Source organism: Thermobia domestica, chromosome 13, assembly GCF_964235325.1.
Source record: "Thermobia domestica chromosome 13, izTheDome1.hap1.1, whole genome shotgun sequence".
NCBI lineage: Eukaryota > Metazoa > Arthropoda > Insecta > Zygentoma > Lepismatidae > Thermobia > Thermobia domestica.
Window position 1 is genome coordinate 29264874 of NC_137466.1, and position 18129 is coordinate 29283002.

An 18129-nucleotide genomic window follows, 5' to 3' on the forward strand; every position below is an offset into this window, starting at 1 on the left:
GACTGAGTTTGTGTGTGTGTATCTGATCACTCATAACATCGACCAAGTTCAGTTTTGATAATTCATATATTGTTTGAAAACATTGTTTTCTTGTTGGTCTCATATAAACTTCATAAGGATTTAAACAAATCCTTGGAGTAAGACCATGACACTCTTTAATGGCTGACTGTTCACACTAAATATAGGAGCAAAAATATCTACTCCAAATTTATTAATGCACTAGCTTAGTTACTTTCCTATGCAAGACCTATACCACTCTCAATTATGAGAAGAAACATTCAAATGCCGTATAAGAGAGTCTGATGAACTCGTAAATGTAATGATTATAGAAGAATCTGTGAAATGGAAATAGACGGGAGAACGAGGGGAAATGCAAATCACATGGCGTTTATTTTGCTTCAATATGATGTCCTTTGGTTCAGAGTCGTGGATGAATCGATACAACGAATCGACAAAAAATAGTTTCATGTGTTTTTACTCTCTATATTATTAAAATACATTAGAAATTTTTCATATTCGAGATGTTCAATGGGAACAAAACAATGAACAATTATTGGTTACTTCAGTCCATTTATTTTAACAATACATATGACTAATTACCACTGACGACTCTCAATGCTACATCGGTAAAAATTGTGCTCCGTTCTAATTCTTGTGTACAATTACCACCACTGCTATGCTAATTGCTTTAAACCAGAATTTCTCAACTTGGGGGTCGCGAAGGTAAGCGGAAGAGAGAAATATAATCGAATCTAATACCGAAAAACATTTTTAAATACTATTTTCAATTTTGTTCTGATTGTTTAGAAATCAATTTTAAGTTTTTGGTGATACTGAACACATATACAATGTACCAAATTCACAACAATATGAGGCAACTCAGAGTGGCGGCGTTTGGCTCAATAACTTTTTTTAACAACTGTCCAAGTTTTATTTAACCAAAATTGGAAATCACTTTATTTTATTTTATCATATAACTCAAAGTTAAGCGAATTATAAAGTTTTGGAATTTTCAAACGTCCTCTATTTTGAACAGTATGACGGATCGGATTCAATATTTGTAATATGAATGAAGTGACCAAATTTGGTTCCAATTCATTCGCTTTTAGGAAAGTTACTGTATCCACTATATACAAAAAATGGATTCTACTATCATAGAAATAGATGGATATCGTAAGATCTTCTGAATAGGTATATTAAAAATCCCACACAAGTTTATTACAAACCATAAAATTATACGGGGGTCGCTGGCAAGAGGATGTGATAAAATAGGGGTCATAAAAGGAATTAGGTTGAGAGCCACTGCTCTAAACAAAAGCTTCAAGTCTAATGGGACATACATTGTAATTGATCTGCACGATGGAACATGTCTGGGTTTAGAGAAGACCAGGATTTTTCTTTTAGTAAAATAATGGACACTAACATTTTCACTTTTAGGTATGGATTTATACAATGGCTAACAAAAGTGCTTTCCCATCCGTAGAGTTTCTCTTGTCAATAACTTCGGGTGCGTATCAGGAAGACTATTAAAATTGATCCAACAGTTTATAAAGATAAAACTGACAAAGAAATAAATAAAGGCATTTTCTCAGTTCTTCGTAACCTGTTAAACATTCAGTTTTAAGTACGTTGAATACAGTGTAATACAACTGGATTCCAATACTAAAGATCAGTATTTGATTACATATTTTAGTATTGAATACTGGGATCGAATTCACGATACACCTTACTGTAGAAGTATCTTATCGAGGATGCGAGAGATTGACAAGTAGTCATTAACTGTAACAACTCAGGACTGGACTTAGAAAGAGGGGATGTTCCATAGTAAGTTGATGATAAAACCAAATACTTCGATAGAAATATTGCAGAAACTAAAATATAAAAGTATAAACGTAACCAAAAAAGTTCTGCCGCTTTTTCAACTACAACCTTCAAACATCGATATGTCACCTAAGATACCTGGAAGATCAAAGATAGTCCTCATCAGCATCGACGATCTTCTGCCAACCTTCTGGAAGGCCATGAACTCCATCGCGGTAGACCTTGGTAGGCGTAAAGCGAAGAAGGTATCAAGTGCATTTTGCACCTCTACTAGGGATTTGAAATGGCATCTTCTAAGGTGATTGTCCAAGGAATGGAACAGGTGATAGATAATTCGACGGTGCAATGACTGGGGAGTACGGCGGATGCGAGTGTTTCCCATCCAAGGTGTAGAATGGTGTCCCGGGTCACCCTAGTCAAGTAGGGCTTAGCATTAACCTATAACAGGGGAACCCCTTTTCCTTTCACAAGTGCTTGCTCCAGAGTTGTAAGTTTTTCTTGAACACGGTTCAACCACTGAGAGTACACATTTGCATTGAAGCTCTGACCAACAGGTAGCAGTTCCCGATGCACTATGCCGCGAGAAGTCCACCAAATAGACAGGAGGATTTTCTTCTGGTGCAGTGCTACTTTTGGAACCGTGGGATGCTAACCAATAATGACGGCGCCTTGGAGCCTCGTACAGAACCCACTTCTCATTACATGTCAACACCCTGTCCAGAAATGGCTCCCTCTTTAGACGAGGCACCAAAGAAACACAGGTGTCTGTTCGCGTTGCCTTCTGACCCGGAGTCAAATCATGTGGGACCCATCGACCCAACTTGTAGTGCTTCCCAAGTTGATGTAGGTGCTGCCGAATGGCTTCTTCACTCACACTGAATTGTAGTCCTAGTTCCTCACATATCTGGCCACTGTTCAGCTCAATTCTGCCTGAAGATCTTCATTCTGTACATGTTTTAGTCTTCGAGTGTTTCGTCACCGTCTCATACTTGTTAAACCACCTCTGCACTGTTCATGTAGTCACGACACCCTCACCAAAGGCCTAGCATATCTTGCGCCCCGCTGAAGCGGCATTTGATCCCAAGTTAAGCATACATGCCCTTATGATGCACTGTGGAGGTCGCATGTTCACTCTGTCCTTACGCACGTTCACGGTGTAATTGAACTGCCACAACCAGGTAGTACACCCTCCATTCCAAAAGAAACCGAACGTTTTAAAAAAGCAATGTACATTTTGGAACGAATCATTTTTATTAATCAATGTATTCCCCTTCTGCATCGATACACATATTTGCACGCTCCAACAAGTTGTCAAACGACTTCTCCATGTCCTTTATTGGAATGATCTTTAGGACGGCGGTCGTCGCCTTCTCAATGGCATCAATCGATGCGTGCCACTTTCCTTTCATCGCCAAATGCAGTTTCGGGAACAGATAGAAATCGCACGGAGCGAGATCTGGTGAATAGGGTGGATGATGCAACCGAATAATGTGATTTTTGACCAAAAATTCAGTTACAAGTCGCGAACGATGTGATGGTGCATTATCGTCCAAAAGAGTCCAACTGCCGATTTTGCGATATTCGGGCCGAATACGACGAATTCTTGCCAGCAAACGCTTCATGACGCCCAAGTAAAACTCTCCAGTGACTGTCTGGCCGGGCTGAACAAATTCTTTGTGGATAATTCCTTTTGAATCGTAAAAACAAATCAGCATCACCTTAACTTTTGACTTCACCAAGCGACATTTTTTGGGTGTTCCTTCATCCGGCGCTCTCCATTCAGCACTTTGCCGCTTTGTTTCGGGCTCATATTCAAAACACCACGTCTCGTCACCAGTTACAATCGATTTCAAGAAGTTTCGATCCTGCCGAGCACTTTTAACGATGTCTTTGCAATGCGCAATTCGATCAACTTTTTGGTCTTCGGTGAGTTTGTGTGGTACAAACCGCGAATTAACCTTCTTAAGGCCCAAAACTTCGGTCAAAATGCGGTATGCGGTTGTTTGAGGAATGCCTAATTCCATTTCAATAACTTTCACCGACGATTTTTTGTTATGTTTGATGAATTCACGCACTTTTTCGATGTTTTCTTCCGATAATCCGGTTCTGGGACGGCCTGATCTTTCGTCATCATCCAGCATCTCTCTACCCGATTTGAATCGCCTGAACCACTCGTAAACTTGCGTACGGGATAGACACTCATCACCATAGCATTTGGTGATTTTCACTAAAAGTTTTACCCAGTTTAACACAAAACTCAATTGAGCTCGTTGTTTGAAACTCATTTTCCGACCGATGTACACAACACGCTGACAGTTGAAACGCAATAACTTTGTTGCCGTGCATCCAAATGTCATGACATTTATACCAGTTGTCAATGAGGGACTACGCCATCTACCGGTAAAATATTACAACAGATGACACTAGTGGTACTATTTGTTTTCAAAAGTTCGGTTTGTTTTGGAATGGAGGGTGTTTGTTGGATATACCCACACCAACAACTGACCTTCGCTTTATCTCCATTCGCATTCAACTCACGGTGTGAGGGCCAATTGAACACAGACCTCCACGAAAAGGGGCAAAACTTTCTTGGGTACCTTTATAAATTTAGAAATAGGTTAAGTGGTGGGTGGGTCAAGGAATATTCTGACATTTGACATGGAGATTCGTAAGTTTCAGCAGTCTCCTGGAATTGATGTTGCAATTCTGGATAGCTGATTTCCACCAAAGTCCATGAGCTCCAAGCATCTGGTCTCAAAGCAAGGATCTGCTATTGGTCCCTCTCTTAAGATACGAATGAGGAGCCAGCACTAGCTCTGGTCCCGAAGTAAGATAATTGATCTCATCCTAAGTTTTTAAAAAGCGGCCAAATGCTTCGTAGATATGGTTGTAGCTGTTGATGTCAGGTGCTGAGCTAAGAAAGTTCAGGTTGACAGAAAAATTGTTTATGAAAAGCTAATAAAGTGTTAGTAGAAGAAAAGGGAAATGTTCCTACCGTTTGTTGCAGTCTATTTGTACTAACTAACTAACTCTATGGCCTATGGAACCCGGAGGTTCAGTGCCGCGTTCACAAAAGCTCTCCACTGACTTCTATCCTTAGCTAATTGCATCCAGTTTCTACTTTGTATTCCTATCTCTGCGAGATCCATCTTAATATTATCCTCCCATCTGCGCCTAGGTCTTCCTAATGGTCGTTTTCCTATGGGTCTTCCAGTCAAGGCTTTGAAAGTGTTTCTACTTTCTTCCATTCTAGCTACATGACCTGCCCACCTAAGCCTCCTAGACTTGACGACCCTAACAATGTTGGGTAAACCGTATAAACTATGTAGTTCCTCGTTATGAAGTTTCCGCCATTCCCCATTCTCGTTCCTCTTGGGTCCGAATATTCTTCTCAGGATCCTGTTCTCAAATACTTTCAGTCTATGTTCTTCCCTCTGAGTAAGTGACCATGTTTCGCAACCATACAGAACAACAGGCATGATTATCGTTTTATATATTTTAAGCTTCAAATTTTTCGACAGAATTCGCGACGACAAGAGATTTTGAACCGAATAGTAACACGAATTCCCTGCTTTTAGTCGACATTTAATTTCTTCGTGAATATGATTTTCATCTGTTAATATTGATCCTAAATATTTGAAAGTATCCACTTTATCAAAAGTATTATTTAACACTAGCAGTCTATTTGTACACAAGAAATAAATGAATTTGCGTTTTCAGTGATGGTCTGATGTCCATAACGCACGGTTACTGTCATCTGCTGGTCTTCGGAATATAAAGACAACGGTGTGTGTTGTTGATGGTCTGAAGATCGAACCAGGACAGGTCCCACTCTAAACTCGAAGTCAAGATGAATAACATTTTTGATGTCCAAAAAACGTGCATATTTCTGTGGTGGTTGTATTGAAGACTGCTGCGTCACTGATTGTTCAGGATGGCAACACAGAATGTTAGCTGGAAGAACGTGTTGACCTGTAATGCTGAAGTCATCTGATGTCTTCAGTTTAGGCGTCAATGTGTTGCCAAATGGTCATCTTTCTGGTAATCGTACGTGGTTCTTGTGCACTATGAATGGCTACTAAAACGAAAGTGAATTACGTGCGCCAAATCGTGAGATAAAAAATGCCAGGTTTCAGTTTTGGGAAGAGGCAATGTAAGATTCAAAAATATTTTAAGTAAAATCTAGTGTGATTGTGATGCAGTTCTCAAAATACTGAAGTGTTGTATTCGAACATAAAATGAAGAAAGTTCAAAGAAGGTAAGTACTCTGTTTTTAATGGGAGAACTACCAAAAATGAATAAAAAATAACCTACCGTATTTTTCACTAAAATCATTAGATAAATATATCCATTTAATGATACAAAGTTTTTGAATCAGTAAGCGTTATGGCCCGCTTTACTCCCTTCTCGAACATAAACTTATCAAAGATCAGGTGAAAAAGTGAACATATTGACTTGAATTAATGATACTAGAAACATATCTCGAACTTAAAAAAATTGGAAAAATCAAATAAATAAAACGCATATATAACAGGTCGTATGTATCCTCACAGAGACCTTACTTCAAAAAAATGGGAGGTTAGAACTCTTACGATTCTACTAACATGGCTTGCTAAAAACTTAACCTAAAATGGCCTTAGTACCTCTCAGGGTGCTAATGATACACGGTGGAATGTATCAACTTTAAGTCGTCTGAACTGTCCAAAAATTGGTTTCCCCTTTATCAGACACCCAAAAAAATACACAATAACCAGATTCCTGGAGGAGTTATCTAATCAACCGTGGCTCACAACTCTGGAGCAACTCAAAATATGCAGCACTCGGAACATAAGAATCTCCATACTTATATCACTTCAGTATCTATTTTGCCATTATAAAACACAAAATGGCGGACCTCGGGAAAGAAAAAATAATAATGGCCCAAAAAATTTTTCTGACACCAGGAGGTAGAGGTACAAATTCCAATCTGTTCCCTAATTAGCACAATGAAATATGAGCTGCCAATAATAATCTTAAAAAAGAAAGAAAGAAAGAAAGAAAAAAAAAGAATTTTAAATTATAAATACGCGCTGGGATTTCTGTCTTTAGAGCTTTGCATGAACACGAAGTTTCTGGATGAGACGGATATGTATATAAAAATGCTCCCGCTGCTAGGTAAAAATATCTGGAAAGTAAATATGAACAAAAGGGAAATCCAGTTCAAATTACAATCATTCGCTCATAACATCAATAACATATTCAAACTTAACACACACACACACAAATATATATATATATATATTACTGAAAATTTCTAAGTACAAAATGACAAATAAACGCAAGTTTTATATTGTGCAGTGAAAATAAATCTAGGGCAGTAGTAATTTTATGTGGAAAGATTGTCAAATAATTTTAAGCATGTCTATTTGTTAATTGTAGCATGTACTAAGTTTCGTGTACTTCAAACTTACACACACCAAGGTAAAGTTCGCTACAGGAGAAAAAATGTAGAAATAGCAAGGCTAACATATGAAAGAGGAATATGAGATGCTATTCACTTCAAAAGAAAAGAGTAAAGTACGGCTTTGCTAGCTGCAAAGAACAAAAATGCGCTGAAGAAGATTAGTACCGTAACTACAAATAAAATATTCCAGTTTATAAAGTTGAGAAAGGATTCCGTTCCTTGTAAAGACATCAAAATACAGAGATTAAGCAGCAAAGGATCATGGGAAATTGTGGCAAATGAACGGTAGTGGTAAAGACTTAGCGTCTCGGATAGGGAATCCATTGATACGATGTGATGAAATCGGTAGCTATCCACCAAACGAAATAGGCGAGCACGAATTTCATCCAAATCCATGCTGGAATGAAGAATGCACACAAATGTACTATTGAAACCTTGAGGATGTCATCCAAATAAGATTCAAGTAAACAAGACATTTAGCAGGATGTATAAATGTAGTGTTCAATAAACTGAAGGTTGGCCCGTGGAAGGAGGAGGACTGCAAAGAAAAAAAAAATACATCATAAGTCTGATCTATTATCGTGAAGTCATCGTTGTCAAGTTAAAGAGTTCGTTCGCGTAGTTCGTGCAGCTCATGGGTTGTTTTTAATTAATCAGTTAAATACTAGGGTTATGTCGGACAGATGGAGGCTCGACTTATGTGGAGAACAAAACCCAACCAACCCCTGCGGGGCTTCTAACCCGTTCCTCCTCCTCCTACTACTCCTACTTGGTAATAAATCTGTCCGACATATGCCAAATACTATTTTCATGTATCTACTCTATGTGTAAATAATCTCCTACAACAACCTAAGAGTGGTTCTGTAATTTTAAATCACATAATTAAATGAACCTCGATTACAACACGAATTTTACGATGTTAAGCATTCTTGTTATCATTAGAATACAATTCCATTTATTTTTCTTGAAAAATATCTTGGCATGATACCATTTTATACACTGTTGCTGCTGCTGCTGTGTGTGTGTGTGTAAGGGGGGAGTACGGTGGCTCAGTGCCAGAAAGCTTCCTCTGGTGCGTGGGGTCCGTGGTTCGATCCCCGATCAAGTAAATTTGTGGTGGACAACATCGTGCCCATGGGTTTTCTCGGGGTACACTCGTTTCCTCCCACACTTTTATTTCACCAATTCTTCCATCGTCACTCACTCACACAATCATCCGTCTCCCTTAGCGAAAGGGTATAATCGAGGGACGTTAAACTGAAAGATACACATTACTGCGTCTTTCCGCAATATATAGTTACGTTCCTTCGTGTGGTTGAATGATCTGAGGTGCAGGCTAACAAGTACAAAGCATGCCAAGCGTGCATCTTGCCAAAGCTCATTTGTGTCATCGTGATAATTTATTATTGCCTCCTTTAGTTTATTATAATCTTCCTCAACAACCTAAGGGTGATTCTGTAATTTTACTTCACACAAATAAATGGACCTGGATTACCACTTAACTATAAATGAATTTTAGTCCAGATGTAATATTTTTGACATTAAGAAATGCACCCACTAGTGCAATGAATTATTGATAAACTTACGCGAAAACCTAGCTTGTTTCCTTTATATACATAAAAAGAACACCTGAGAATCGTCTAGGTGGGTATTCTAACACGGCACCGGGGGCCGCGGTGGCTCAGTGGTAGAGCGTTCACCTCTGGTGCTTGGGGTCCCGGGTTCGTTCCCAACCCCCGCCAAGTGAACTGTGGTGAGCAAACACCGTGTGCGTGGGTTTTCTCGGGGTTCTCCCGTTTCCTTCCACTTTCTTCATTCCACCATTTCATTCATACTCATTATCACCGTCTCCTTTAGCCTAACCGGCATAACCATGGGACGTAAAACTCAAAGATTTTCTAACACGGCACCCACCTAACTAGCTTTTTCTCTTCTTTAATATTTCCTTAGTCCTCGTTTTTTCTCATGAAGCTTCCTAGCGAAAGTGATCATAATTATTATGACAATAAAAATGTCGACGGCCCACAGTGGTTTCGATCATAAATCCAGCGAGACAAAAAGTAAAAATACATGATTAACTAAACCACAGAAATACTGTCCTGGTATAATCCTACAAAGTTGTGTAGCTACGATCCACAATACATTTCCTGAAACAAACACGTGGGTGCGCGTGAGAGCATTGAGAAGTCATGTGTTGATTACAGTCAGTCGGAGCGCGTGATAAACGCTGAGCAGGTGCTCGTTAAACAAGATTTGTGAACACGTAAGACACTCGCGATTCGAATTGGGTTTTTGCCAAATGAAACTGCAGACATTGTCGTCGTCTCATGAACATGTGCCTTGTGTTGTTTAGTGTATATGTGCATTCATCGCAAGAGACATGGGAAGTGCATATTGGTGACGATCACAGTAAAGTTGCAGACCGGCAAAAGCAAAGACCGTAAAAGGCAATCGTGAAATGATATTCAGTGTGGACATGAACCCTTTGGGTACTAAAGTAACTGAGTTTTGTAACCAACTATAACCCAACTTCAGCTTATATTAATAAGTCAGTGATGGCGGACGGAATTTCAAGACGATAATTGTTCGATGTGTGGCAGAATGAAGGGGACCCATCAAAGAGATTAGCCCGTGTGTGTGAATATATACTGATTCAGTATGGTATCAAACGTGTGAGGACCATATTCGTGTGCAAGTGCGGAAGAAAAGAGCTGAGTTTAATAAGAAACTGAAAGGAAAATGGGTACAGTGTAATTATGTACGGAAAGAATATCTGCGACAAAACAGTAAGTGGCTGAATGTTCAAATGACGTTTGTGGAACCAGAAAGTATGGAAGGACAACAAAACATACGAATTCGGCCACGAAAATTGTTCGAAGAGAGTACAGACAAATGTAGAAAACAAAAAGTGAAACCTTTGGTGGAAATACACACAGTTAGGGTAACTGTCCCAATAATTGACAGTGTACCAGTAATTGACACTGTCGTCTTTTTTCCGACGCAACAAGACTGCGGGACTAGGTACAAGCAAATGCTGCCATCTTTTCTTCCTTTACAGTGTTGTTAATCCCACACCACTGTTAATATTTGCCTCTAAGTAGTAGTTCCAAAGAAAACAGAAAATCGATGGACAGTGCAAAATAGTACTATAATAGCTATATTAGCGAAAGAAATAAACATGTTTATCCAGTGGAAACTTATAAATCAGCTTGATAAGTTGGTAGAAAATTATATGGTTCATTAGAATAAGATATTAGGAGATGTCAATTACTGGGTCACAAGGTGTCAATTACTGGTGAATCTCACAAATCTTGGTGTCAATTACTGGTACAATGATCAACTTTTCGTATACATATTGTAAAAAATAATAATTATTAGTCTATTATTTTTATGATGGTCTATATAGATGAAGGAAGGATGCCTTCGTACCTCTACGAGAGATCAGTAAGCCAGGCTCATTTAAAGGGTGAAGAAACTTGCAATTTGTCAAACACTGTTCTTATACCAGCGGCGTAGCTTAAAGGAACGCCGGTATGCCCGGCATCCCCTGTTAATAAGAAAAAAAATACGTATTTCATTATATATAGTTTGCTTGTTATTATCACAATTATTCCCACTGCAATCTTCTGGATGCGCTCTCTCACCGTCTCGCCTTACTGTGACAAGCGGAACCTACGCATGCGCGTCACTCAGATGCACATTTTCTGTATTTCCTCTTGTCGGATGCTATGTTCCTTGGGCTTCCAGGCCGACTGCAAGCAACGGGGTTTTCGTCTGCTTTCTGTCGAATGCACATGTCCAACTACTTCCTTTCACCTCCCTGCAACTCTACATTTTGCTTTAGATATACGCTGGCATATTCAAGTATTTCCAACTCTATCTATTTTGAACTAAGCTATAGTTTCTGTACAGAACGCACGAGCGCTATCAAGGAGATACAACAAAACAGAAATGGTTAGTTAATTGTCTTTTTGAAACAAGTCGGTTATGTAAATAATAGTACAGGTATAAGAATAGTTATGCTTTAATCGTAATGAAATGCATCGTAATTGTAATCGTAATTAAAGGCAAATTATTAATCTTCTTCATAAACAGTATGTACAGTGGCGTTGCCAGAAACTCTTTGAGGGAGTTCACACACACAAGCATAAACATAAAGCATTCTGTAGAATCACGGTCACCGATCTGGTAGGTCAAGAGAGCCAGCACTGCTCGCCCCTCGCAAAGATTGCTTGGGCCTTTCAGTCACTGACACATATCCCGGGGAGATGAGGGGAACATGTCCCCTCCAATCGTGGAACAAAGGGACTGTGTTTCCTAATAATCCGATTTGAAATTGTGAAGATTTGTATGCGTGTGCCACAAAGGAAAGTGAGAAGAAATTGATGTACCTTGATTTGTTTCATTAAAAAAAAAAAATCGTATTCTTTAATATTTCATTGTTATTAATTATTGTTAGGCTATTTTCAACTATTTGTTTAATTCCTGTATTGTGATCATAATTTTGCTCAAATAAGAGTATTGTTGCGCCATACATAGTTAATTTTCTTCCCTACTTTTGGGGAAGTCATTATTTATATTATTACAAAACAAGTGTCCTAAGATTTTAATTTGGATCATTGTGGATGCATAAGTAGAAACATATCAATTATAAATATGCATGTATTCAGATTACAGAATGTGTTCACGGCACTGATTTTTAATACTGATATGTACTACAATTTCATCTACATTACTTACATCAGGTTCACCTCAGAAATCAGATTCATCTACTGTAATTTGAGTCTCATCTCCATTCCCTCCAGAAAAAGCCTCAGATATGCCCTCCTCTCTGAAATCTACCCTCCTCCCAATGTTGAAGACAACTCTGCTTCTCTGATCCTCCACAGCATTGTTTTTCAACTTCATAAATATTTGAACATCGCTTTTTAAAAAAATATGGAACGGTCTTACCCGTCCCCCGAATGTTGAAGACAGATTTACTCAACTGCCTTCAGTATCTGGATATCTGACAACGAAATACATACGCAGAAACAGGCCCCCAGAGTTGGTTTAAGTACTTTCTATTTGCATCTACAAACGATATACGTATACACTCAGGCCCATATTCACGAATGGGGGCCTGAGTTCCGGACCCAAGATGACAAATTTGTAGGGGCAACATTTTCAAGAACGAGATTGAAGTATGGTATGGGGAGAAAGAAGCTGCCCGAGGGAACTATACTGGAAACAATGTTTATACAACAGTGGGGTCGAGTTTTCTCGTCGCAACGGTAGCGGCAAGAAGAAGCTGAGACAATTGATTATTGGCTTCTACCCTAATCCACGCATTTGCTTCTGTATGTCCCACTAGGCCACCAATCAGGGAGGCCTCTCTTCTAAATTTTTCATAACCCTATATTTCCCCTCGGAATAGCTATGTATTGCTGATTGCAATAGTATTGTGTCGTGCAAGTGACTAGCTTTGGCATCCCCACTTCGGAATACCACGCTACGCTACTGTCTTATACTGTCAATTATTGGGACAGTTACCCTAGTGAGGTTGTTCTTGCCGCTTAAATGAGTCTACGCTGAACAGAAAGGCGTGGTGCTGCACAAATAGTGAAGTAAGTATCAAGTTGTTCCCCAGAGAAAGCCATGAAAATGAAAAAGGCGTATTAGTCTCCACCAAACAAAGCACCAACTAAAATACGACGCATTAGCATTTTGTGTGGATAAAAAATTTACAAAAGACCAGTGCATCTCTCTGTGTCAAATAAGTATAGCTCATAATTCTCATATCTTCCCCAGTTATCATATGCTGCTTGTGAAATAAATAAATAAATAAAAACATTGCTATCCGGAGAATATTACGATCACCGACTACTTTGCAGAGGTACACCTACAGTCGCTGCTTGATCATACTGTACATCGTTTAGTCTCTGTGCAACAGGAGATATTTCAGCAAGTACGTGTGGGTTTAGATACACTTTCAAGTATTACTCTGGTAGTAAAATGGGGCTGTGATGGTGCTTCTGGGCAGTCAGTATACGCAATTTAGTGCGTCTACACATCAGGATATTGATGATTCCAATGTATTTGTTGTATCCCTGGTACCGTTGCAAATGACTAGATCTTTTACTGTTGAGAGTAGTTCCACTCCAGAGACGAAGCTAATATTATGGCAGAATCCTTTGCCTTCGTCGACAAAATTCTGTCGGCCTATCAAAGTGACTCTGCAGAAGAAGAGTCCGGCGTTAATTAAAACAGAAATTGACATCAAAACACAAATCACTGCTCTCTCTCACATGGTAGTACATGCAGATGGGCATGCCATTCTTGTGAGTCACAAACTCGTTCTCATGATAGACGGAAAGACTTGTACCATGCTTTCCAATAAAGCAATCCAAAACTGTCATGTGTGGAGCAACCCCTTCTCAGATGAACAATCTGCCCCTTATTCAGACAAAACATCCAGGCACGACAGCATTGACTCTGGGCATATCCAGCCTTCACGCGTGGATTAAGTGTTTCGAGTGCATCCTCCATATTGGATATCGCTTAGATATTTAATCGTGGCAAATACGGAAGGAAAACAAATCGAAAGTTGACAGAAAACGATGCATCCAACAGCGCTTCCGCAACGAAATGGGACTTTTTGTCGATGTACCAAAATCGGGTTCTGGTACGACCAATGATGGAAATAGTGCGGGAGATTCTTCGCGGATCCAGCTTTAGCGTCTGCTATTACTGGCGTAGATGAAGAGCTGATTTGCAAAAATTCCGAAAGCAATCGCCTGTGGGTATAGCATTAACATTGTTGCGTTTGAAACATACTGTTCCAACACAGCAGACTTATACGTACAGAAGTATCCGTGGTATTATATGCCACAAAGTGTGCATAAGATACTTATTTATGGCGTAAAGTTGATAACAGAAGCCGTACTTACTATTGGAATGATGTCGGAGGAAGCGCAAGAAGCCGGAAATAAGTACTATAAATATTTCAGGGAGCATCATACAAGTAAATTTTCTAGAAGTGATACAATGACGGACGTGGTAAACACACTCTTGATTTCTTCGGATCCAATTGTCAGCAATCTTCGAATGAAATGTGTGAAGAGACGTACCAGTATACCTACTGCGGTACTGTAACTACTTCAAGATCCAGGATGTAATATTGATGACACCAATACTTTTGCTGAGCTGTTGTTGATAAAGATAATGAATGCACAATGAACAACTAGCCTACTTCCATTTGGTATCTTTGTTTGTGTCTTTTATATGATTTTCAGGTTGTTTGTGTGTCTGTTATTTTCGACGTAGAGTCAGTTCACAGACTTCCACTTGTTTGTAACAGATTTCAACATTCTATGTAATTTCTCTCTGGTGGTTCTTCTCTGTTGTTCACATACTAGAAACATCAGTACCCACTATGCAAGTTGTGAAGTCGATGTACAATTATTTGTCAATATATTCTACAGATAAAAGGGTTTGCATTTTTGGTTCACTCCAGGGCACCTTTCTGATATTCCAACAACATGCTGGTTTGACCTTACGGAAATGCTGGTTGTCGCTTATTATCATGTTTTCCGACAATATCTTGCACTGCGTTGTTGTTATTAATTTTGTCCCGCTAGATTTGTGATCGGAACTACTGTGCGTCCTATCCTTAGTATGTTCTTAATCGGTTCCTTTCGTTTTCTTTTCTTTCTTCAGACAAAACATCGTACTTATATCATTCACATCCAGACTTTCAACTTCCGTTATAAATTTTTGGTTACCGCTCTGTTGACTACATAGATTTTTTCCACTGTAAATGTTAGACATTGAAAACTATGGAAATATGGAAAGTACTATTTATAAGTTTCACTGTTGCAACTACTACGGATTCAGGATTATCGTATCGATGTCAAGAGTACCTAGCTCATATGCTCCGAAAGTATTTTGGTGGAAAGCTCATTTTTTAAATTCTGGTGTGGAGTATCTTTGGTATCAATGGCCGCTATACATTTTTTCTTGTTGAGATTTTATCTCCGATCCATATTCTTAAATTTATATAATTAAATTATATTTTTATTGTTTGTGATCTATTACTTGTCAATTAAATTAGTAAAGATATAATCCAATTGTTTATCTAAATTGCATTTGTTCCAGTTCAACCCAAGATATTTAATGTTAATAAGGCATGATTCATACATGTTTCTTTCCACAAACATTGTAGTTCTATATGGAATATCGGCATCTTTACAGTTTTATGAGGAATTTAGGTGTTTCGATAATCGAAATACTACTGCGTTTCCTTCTTTTGCATCTCTAATACGTGTATGTTCTTTATTTCTGGCCTCAATATTTCTTTATAGTCATGAAATATATAATTCGCTATTGGCTTCGTACGCATTCCAGTGGACCACATTGTCGACAAAATAACTCTTACAGTGACTTTTCTAACTTTTAGCTGAGTTGATTGAAACTTCAAAACCAAATTTATTTGCTATTTTTCGGAGTCTAAGTCACGAGTAGCCATTGGGTGAATTATATGCAATTTTCAGTAGTTTATTTATTTATTTTTTCCTTTTTGATCAAAATTTTTGATCCTTTTTTGAATATCTCTACGGTAACGGGACCGGTGTCCGACACTTACACACTAAAATCCTTAAAATATAGAAAACGTATTATAAAAGAAATCAGGTATCTGCCGTTAGTTTCGTTATACTTCCTCACGATGCAATGTGACATATGACGATACAGCCCACGGTGGGGGAATGTTTGAGGAAGATTAGCTAAGTGTATGACAAGACAATGTGTGACAGTGTGTTCGTTAATGTCAAAGCGTAAGCGAATTAGGTATGTTTCTGTTTACATTTCAAATTCGATATTATATCTTTTCTGACTCTAGATCCCTAGAATACGTTTGTCACATCAAATTTTATATCTATGTACAATTTCATGAGTTGATGGGTGTGGTGACTGCTGGGTCATCCGTTGATTATTAAATTTTGTACACTTCTGTACGTAGACAATTAGAACAAGTTTTGTATGCTGAACACTTTGGTCTATATTCTAAAAATTAATGGAATGGAACCAATAGTCGTCACGGGATAAACATTCTTAACTCAACTATCGCCCACTTTATTAATACTATGAATCTCGCTCTTTTGCTAGTTGCATTCCGGTGTGATGAATCGTGAGCTATCAAAAATACTTTGTTAATTAGTATACGAAAATATGTAAATACTATACGAGGAACAGTCAAGGAGTTGTACTTTTGGCATCTGTGATACAACCACAATGAATCTTGTGCAGGTTGCCTAATTATGAATCTGACAAGTGTGAACACATCTTAACAGGTAGCGTACGAATAGAGTAGGTGAACGGAGAAGTGTGTAATGATCATTTCACAGATCGAGCAACAACAAACATCATTTTCATGTACAAATTGCACAAAATCTGCTTCAGAGAGCTCGATAGCATTAAAAACAGTTTTGCACCATCGGATGTTTGGCTCTTCCCAAAGCTCAAAATGGTGTGCACCTGTATCGTCAACGTAGAAGAGATCAAAACTAACGCGACAGCTCAACTTCGGAACATACCAAAAGAGGGCTTTCGTTAGTGCTTCCAGCATCGCAAGAGCGGTGGAGCAAGTGTGTGTGTGTGTGTTCCAGAGGTCCCTACTTTGAAGGCGATTATGTGAGTATGTACTTATATTATTGTAATAAAGAGCTACAACGAAATTCCGGGAACCTTTTAACTGCCCCTAGTACTTGCATAGCTTTCTTACAGAAAACAGAAAAACAGATATAATTTTTAAAAAACACTAGCAGCGTTCACCCCGCTTCGCTGGGGTCACCCCGGAACGCAATAAACTTTGTTACTTAGATAATTTTTACTTTTTCGCTTTCAAGTGATATGATAAAAACCATAGAAGATTGCAGTAAATGTTAACATTATATCGCCTGTCATTTATGTTAACCCGCCGAGTGACACGGTCATGTGGGTTGCATATAAATACGGTTAGATTTAGCTATGATGAGCTAACAAAGGATTTCTACGTTATGGACACTTGAATGGTCAATTATCTCAAGACACTGGTAATTGAAAATTAAAGTGATATGATAAAAACCATCTAGGGTCCAAATCTTAATAACCCCCCAAAAATGAAAGAAATTGGTTCAGCCGTATTAGCGTGATGAGCTAACAAAGGATTTGTACGTTCTCTTTTATATATATAGAAGATTAACACACTTCGATATTACTTTTTTTCTTCTACCTACGGCTTAAACAATGACATAATATTTAATGAGCACACATGGCCACTATATAATATATCCTTGATTTACTGGTGCATTTCACATTGCTTCATTTTAAAATGACATTGAAACAAGGAAAAATCTGAAATTATTCTTTCGAAAAAAAGAGGGAAGAAAAAAAGAAGAGCCGGTACAAATCAACCACGAAAAAATTAAAAGTAAGCAAAATATGCAGATGAGGAGTAGAAGATTGAAAAAAGACCAAGAGATGGGATAAATTTCAGTACAGCAGAGGAACGATTCAACTCCGTCGCAGATTTCCATCGATGAAGCATATTTGGAAGAATCTGAAGATTTTTCATTTTTTTAAAAAAATCAACAAATGGAACGGAAATGTTAATTAACGGAAACAACAGATTTAAACTTATTTTTACACACCATATCCTCTGTAAGTGCGAATTACTATAACATACAGAGTGAAAAATGTTTGATTGGATCGGGACGGGAGTAGAATCCGGGATCTCCGGCATTCCGGGCCGATGTGTTAACCACTGCGCCACCCAATCCACTTCCCAGAACAGCCAAGCACCCTCTTACTCCTGTAGTCGGTGTTCTCCATTCAGGTCAATAATCACA